This window comes from Camelina sativa, chromosome 11 (genome assembly GCF_000633955.1).
Source record: "Camelina sativa cultivar DH55 chromosome 11, Cs, whole genome shotgun sequence".
Classification (NCBI taxonomy): Eukaryota; Viridiplantae; Streptophyta; class Magnoliopsida; order Brassicales; family Brassicaceae; genus Camelina; species Camelina sativa.
In genome coordinates this window covers 1,935,680-1,943,548 of record NC_025695.1, presented here as the reverse complement: position 1 = coordinate 1,943,548, position 7,869 = coordinate 1,935,680, and the positions used below count along the sequence as shown (strand labels likewise).

Genomic DNA, 7,869 nt, shown 5'->3' with positions numbered 1-7,869 from the left:
CCTCGTAGTATTGGAGATTATCAGTGGCACCGTCAGGCACCCAATCGGGAATGTCATCTTTGAAGAAATCATCCACGGCAAGTCTGTCAAAGGCTGCACATAGGTGGCGTTCCACCTCCTCCTCCTCCTCCTCTGAGATGGTACAGTGGAAAATATTAAACACACACACACACACACACAAAAAAAAACAAAACCAAAATATATATATACCAAATAACACAATTTTTACCTGGAGGCGGCTTAAACCTGCAGAGCGTTGTAATCATAGTCGAGCAACGTTTCTCCTCAACCTCATTATACCGAGCCCTTGATTCGAATTCGGTTAAGGAAGTGTCGCCAGTGGAATTGTGTACCAGGGAAGGAAGTATTCCAGTATCCTTGCGGATACTCCCAAATCCACACACATATTGGAAGTTTGTCCCCTCAACAAAATAAGAGGATAGAAAGAAAAAAATCAATAATATAGTAGACAAGACACAGTCGAGAGATGCAAAATTCCAAGAGGGGAAAACAAAGAGAGAGAGAGAGAGAGAGAGAGAGAGAGAGAGATACCTTTTGAAGATTGTAGCAATGAAGTCCAACTTTGCCAAGTAAGTCCTGATTGATTGATTGATTGATTGATTGAGAGAGTCAAAAGTCAAAATCTGCGGAGGTTACTAATTAAAAAACAAGAGCCAAAAAAACCAAAAAAATTACCCGAGGTGTAATCCTCTCGTGTGTAGGATAACCTAGAGATTCAAATGGCAGCCACGACGATGGTGCGGGAAAGTCAGGAACATCCCCCTAAGTTGTTTATTTTTTATTTCGTTTTCTTGTCGTCGAAATACGAAGTAACATGCATAAATAACAAAATGGTGCAGGGGAGAAGCATCCAGCGAAGCAAAACAGAGGCAGCAAGAAGAACGATGATGGATGTGCAAAACGTGTTGGTTATGTACTGTATACAGAAGCCGCTCGGGACGTGGTCCACTCATGGTGGCCAACACTAAGCCATGACACATCGCGCTTGCAGCATTTTTATGTTATTCCTCCAGGTAAATTGTATTATTTGGCTAATAAACAAGTCCATCACTCCTTAAATATGTAAAAAGATGCACGCACACATATAAGAGACACACATTGATCGAGAGAAGAAGAAGAAGAAGAGTCACCGTGATCACCACCATCACCAACACCGTCCGATCAAAATCAAACCATGCTTCAATTTCGGAAACTATAATTATGGTATTTTAAATTATAGAAGCACAATTGGAACATTTACTACGCAATTTTGAATTATAGAAATATTATTTAGTTACAAAGATATTTCCTTTCAAATTGTACCTAATTTTTAGTCACTTAATTGGTTTAGATATCGTAAATCTCATTAATTACTATCCTAAACTAATAAAGCCCAAAAATATTTCCTTCGAAGATTTGATTACCGAATTAAATATGGTTAATATTTCAAAAATTAGGAGAATCTACCCTAATGAGTAACAGTTATACGTCTCCCTATAAATACATGTTAGTCATCTAGGTTGAATTCATTATACCTTCCACATTTTCTTTGCTTCATTTCTCGATTAAGCTTTCTAAATGGCTGCTATTCTTCCAATAACATAAGCAACACACCAAAAAAAAAAACTTGGAAGCAACACACCACTTACTAAAAACCATGGAAGAAGCTTATATTAGTAGTTTTTTGTGTATCATATTCGTTTTCATTAGTTTATATGTATATATGTAAGTTTATATTTATTTTTTGTTTATATTAGATTATAACATCATTTTATTTTATGCATAAATTATAGTTAGAAATTGATAAGTACAAATCTTCTTCTCTTTGGACATGTCAATGACATAGAATATCTTGAGTTGTATATAAGAATTGTAGTGTGCTTCATCGCCGGAAAAACTCAACGGGTAAAAGAGATTATAATTTTTCAGTTATAACAAAAATCTTACTCATTATCTTTTCGTCCTCAATCGCTTTTTTTTTTGCTTCAATGTACAAAGTTTCCAAATATGTATGTAATTTTGCAACCGGTCAGAACATGTAGAGAATTTAGCTTGAAACTGTTTTATGTTTATGTTAATCATGTTTTTTTTAATCACAATCTTAATTACTTATACAATATTTTCATGTATATTTCTTTAAAAAATGAATACAATTTATTCATTATTTTATTTTATCCAAATTCAGATAATGTTAAAAATTTATCTTTCTTTTTTAACTCTCTCTTTTTTTCTTCTATTATTTTATCCAATGTTTAAATTCATTACAAAAATATATAATTTACTGACTGTGAAATAAATATATAACATATATCAATCTATTATGAATTTATGTATCAATAAATATTCTTCCGCGTTGTAGCGCGGGTCCGATTCTAGTAATAAGTAATAACTAGAAGAATAATTCCATATGATATATAGGTGGTACTGTGGTAGTATATAGTCTTTAAAGTGCATAATTTGCAGCTGGAAACTGGCCACTTGTGCAACTAAACAAATTAGCATATGCACTCGGCATTGTTTTTAGATTCGGACAAAGAAAAAAAACCGATGCATTAAGAATTATTATTATTATTTACGTCTCATAACTGTCTTAAAAAACCCTCTCAAGCACAACTATCGAGAAATATTTTCTGAGAAACTTCTCCGGCGCCGGTGAAGCTTTTGCTTGCCGGCGTCGGGAACCCATCCTCCCTTTATCTCGACGGCACATCTCTCTCGTTTTAATTTCTTTCTTAGTTGGTCTTCCTTTTAAATTTTTTCCCCATCTTTTTCCCCTTTTTTAATCTATCTGTAATCCTTTTAAACCCTTTATATCATCTTGCATCGCATTCGGGCCGCTCTTCAACAATAAGCAAAGAAGGAAAGATGAAAGAACCGACAGATCATGCCCGTCGCGGATTGCGGATCTGCGGATTACCCGATGAAACATTCTTCATCTTCCGTTCTTCGTCTTCTTCTTCTATTCTTCTTCTTCTTCCGTTCTTCGTCTTCGTCTCCCACAGCCACAGATTTACATCGGGTGATTAGAGATTGGCCATAAAAATCAGTCGTTTATGTTACAGAGACAGTCGTCGAAGTATCTCTCTACCCATCTCCAGTGTCGTGCCAAGGTCAATAGAGGCCTAAGGCAAATAATAAAAAATGTAGCTTTTCACATTCTAATTTGGAGAGAAAATTTATTTTATTTTAGTATAAAAAAGTAAATATTGTTCATTTTCAAAACAAATTGCAAAATTTAGTAGCTAAGCAAAGGAAAAACAAACAAATTTTCCATAAATGTAAATGATATGAGTCTTGTTTCCAAAAAATGTCCTATAACATTACATAAAAATGAATATTCAGCTTAATTTAGGAAAAAAGTGGCCTATTATTTATGTAAATTTTTTGTGGCCTAATGCAAATGCCTTTTTTATATACCTAAGGCACGGCTCTGCCCATCTCACGCATGCCTTCTTCTCCTTTTAAGCAGTAACCTTCATACACCAACACCATCTCTCTCGCATGCCTTCTTCTCCTTTTAAGCAGTAACCTTCATACACCAACACCATCTCTCTTAGGTCTTTCAGTACTCTTTCTCTCTCTATATATATTATGTGTTTGTATGTTTATCTCTCTCTCTCGGAGGGTCTAGATTATTATATAGGATAATGGGTGAAAAAATGACAAAATCATGTATAAGGAGATTGGAGATATATATATATATATGTCTAATAAGATACATGTATTTCATCATATACTTGGGACCATTTATTTTACTTGATGAACTGTATCGAGATCTGCGTATTAGCCAAATCAAGCTTGTAACGTTTTCGAATCTTTAGACTATAATTAGTCTTATATATTATAATTATTTGCGTATTATACTAGTGGATATTAAGAAGCATTAGCAAGTTGTTTATGTAGTAAAATTCGATATCTGACATTAACTACGTAAGATTAAAAGCTGACCATGATACCAAAGTGCACATAGTGACATCCCTAACTAAGAATCTTCTTTCAACCGGGTGAAGAAAACGGTCGATGTATGATTAATGAGACAGATTCTCTTTTTATATGCTGAATCTCTCAGATGTTCAGCCTTTTTAGAAGGGTTTGTTAGGTATATTCTTTTTCATATTCTCCAACATTTGATTTGAGTAATACATTCCTCTGCGGGCCTGAGGCTATGAACTAAACCGTAAGCCCTAAGAAAATATGTCATCAGATTAAAAAGAAACTTATGTATTTCAGTATTTGTCTTCAGCATGTGGTGCTTGAACCGTCATTCGTGGTTTCCTCTCCAGAGTCTTATAGCCATCAAAGGACACTTGCTTCACCTGAACACAATTCGTTTTAGTTAACACAGCGATTTCACAACTGCAAAAGTTCAATAACTAGGACTGTAATTGCTTTTGTGTTAACCTTGGAACAGATCTTGGGAATAGGAGATGTTCCTCCTCTAATAACCTCCAGTGTGAAGGGATCACCAACGTTCTTTATGCCAATGGCTAGAAAGAACTCTTTACAACTTCTAAAGTAAAACTGATCTCGTCCCTTGACGTTAACTAGATGCGACTTCCACTCTTCGCCATCTTTGTTCAATACAGTCACCTCTCCTGCTTTTAGGATCCCGTTCTCTCTTGCCAACGATGCAGGAACACACTGTACAAGTTCCAACACATTTTAGCCAATATGCCAACAAGGCAACAACAACAAAAAAAGACTTGAAAACCCTAAAACAAAGGTCTTGAAACTTACAAATTGACATGACCTGATCATGTAAGGTTTAAGGTCTAACGTCAGAATCTTGTTCTGAAGCATTGGAACTGTCTCTGAGCAATCCTCAGTTTCAATCTCATCACCTTCACTTTCAGAAACAATCCCTTTTTTGTTTGTTTTGGAAGAGTTTCCTTCTGGAATGGTAGAAGTGTTGGGACATAGCTGTAGCACAGGTTTAGCTCCGCTTTGGACAAGCTTAAACCGACATAAAGATCCGGCTTTGATCCCCCGTTGTAATGGCAGAAATTCCTCCAGCCTCCACGCACAAAAGCCTGACCAGATTTTTTGTTGTGTCTAAGAAGCAGAGTCCAAGATTTTCCATGTTCATCCATTAGATCAATCTCACACACTCTCTTGTCCAGACCATTTGACTTTGCAAATTTGCTTAGAAGACACTGCAAAAAGAATCATAGCTTGATTACAGTGTATCAAAAGAATTGAACAAAAAATTGTATTAACCAGTCAAGTGAAGTGGTACACACCAAAGTATCTCTCAGAAGGCTTGAAGGTGTGACGTGCGCAAGAAGATAAGACTCTTCCGATGAATACTCTTTTTCAGTTCTTGCTCTCTTCTTCGACGAAAGTTTCTTTGAATATAAATCCCATCATTGATTGAAAAGAGAAGCCTTCAGGGCACTTCCTCTTCCATTGAACTTGATCTCATGGGTGATTTCCTTGAGATGGGAACGTCTTGTAGCATTGCCCGAGACACCAGATGAGAACGGTAAGAGGGGACCTGAATCAGTAACAGAAAAGGCTGTCGTTCACTCAGAGAACTCGTTGGTTGCTGAAATAGAAGTATTGACTTCTCGAACTAAGGAACTTGAAGAGAAAGTGAAGAAGCTAGAAGCGGAGAAAAATGAGCTCGAAAGTGAAGTTAAATGTAACAGAGAAGAGGCTGTTGTTCACGCAGAGAACTTGTTGGCTGGTGAAATAGAAGTTTTGACTTCTCGAACTAAGGAACTTGAAGTGAAACTGGAGAAGATAGAAGCGGAGAAAGATGAGCTCGAAAGTGAAGTTAAAAGTAATAGAGAAGAGGCTGTTGCTCACTTAGAGAACTCGTTGACTGCTGAAATAGAAGTATTGACTTGCCGCATTAAGCAACTTGAAGAAAAGTTAGAGAAGTTGGAAGCAGAGAAAGATGAACTCGAAAGTGAAGTTAAAGGTAACAGAGAAGTGGAGACCACACTGAGATTTGAGCTCAAAGCTATTGCCTGTGATAAAACGGAGCTGTATGATAAGTTGTTGCTTTATTTTATTTATTGGATATCATCCCATAATTCATGAGCCATGATGGGAATAAGATGTTGCTTAGAGCATGTCACTTTGTATTTATATATTNATTAAAAAAAAAAAAAAAAAAAAAAACAAATCCACTATTTTGACCTGCGATCGTAATGGTTATCCACTTATCCCGGTGACGTAATAATAATTCTTAATGCATCGTTTTTTTTTCTTTGTCCGAATCTAAAAATTAAACAAAGAAAATTATGCAATTTAAACACTACCACAGTACCACCTATATATAATATATCATATGGAATTCTTCTTATAGTTATTACTTATTATATGATCGAAGATTACCGCTACAATTTTTTTTTTTTTTTTTTAATTTTATAAATCAATTATTATTTTTCTTAAGATCAGCTGTCTAGTTAAAAATTTCACAGTAAATAATATTAAGGGATTAACATATACATTCATTTCATTTCCTGATATCAACAGTTTTAATGAACATCTCGAAATAATTCCCTCTTGTCGTATTATAAACCGCAACATCAACTAAGAAGCCAGATTCTGTAATTTTTACTTTTTTTTTCATTTTTCATTTTTACGTAAGTATATTGTTGATAATGTGATATTCTTATTAAACGAATATATGCACATGGGATCTATGGATAGGAAATGAACTGATCACACAGAAAGAAACATGAAAGATATTATTGAGAATAACAATCCAAAGTTTTTATCACGCTAGCTACCACAAGACACGTAAATTCCGAAAACAGTGGAGGCCATTACACATTGCTTACACACCATTAAATTTCTAAACAAATAAAACGGCAAGTTGGTGTGTACACGTACGGAGCAAATATAAGGCAAGTCGTCGTTGTAAAATCCGATCGTACAATAACATGCTCGTGTCGAATAAAAGAGTTGGCATGCAAATTTATGCATATGGGTTTCGGGTTGGTGGCATATATCTTCTCCTATTAAGCAGCATAATTTTGGAGATTGTAGAGATAGTGTTTATTATGGACAATACTATTTTATTTATTGAAATGTAATAATGGTGATTTCACGTGAATAGTTAGAAAAAGTATTAGAATGAAGTGTATTCGAATCTTTACATTCAATTTAAATAACCATGTAAAAAATGAATGTAAAGTATGCGAATCAGAAGCAAAAAAAAACAAAAAAAAATCGAATAGAAACCATATAAAATCCCTTAATTGCTAGAATTGTTTTGAAATATTATAAAAACTACACTTACCAACCAAAACTCATATCCAAAAATTTCTAAAAGTAGATACCATAAAGACAATTAAAACACACAAACACATTAGAAAAAACCCTTGTTTTAGAAAAAACCCTTGTTTTAGAAAAAACGTGATAACGAGAAGTAGTTGGATGACAGAAATAGAACTGCAAAGGGTACTCCTTTTATTTTTTTTTGTTGGATTCATTTTGGGTTTGGTTGAGCCTGTTGTAGAAGTTAATTTTGGGTCTTATGAGTTAAATAAAAAGCCCAATAACTGTGTCGGTTCTGGTTTTGGGGATATAAAAAAGAAAAATGTTTCTAGGGTAAAGTTGAGGAAGTCCCGAAACTAATTTTTTTTTTGAAAGGAAAGGTAATATATGTGGTTTCGTTCTTGATCGGGATCTCTCATTCTTTTGTCGAATCTTTATCTTGAAAAGATTAATCTTCACGTGGTAGTTTCACATGTTGGTTGATTCCCACCCTCATTTTGTTGATATATTATGTATTTTTGTCTGTCCTCAAAAGCATGCATGGTGAATTTGATAGATGCTCAGAATTGCGGTTTAGTGTTGTTGGGCTATTAGGATCTCAATTTGAATCTAATCCTCCAATTTTTTTTTTTTTTTTTT

The 7,869-nt window shown here is 34.6% G+C and overlaps 1 pseudogene; it reads right to left on the bottom strand.

Moving 5' to 3' along the window:
• LOC104727543 lies at window positions 4,227–5,458 on the bottom strand (annotated as a pseudogene).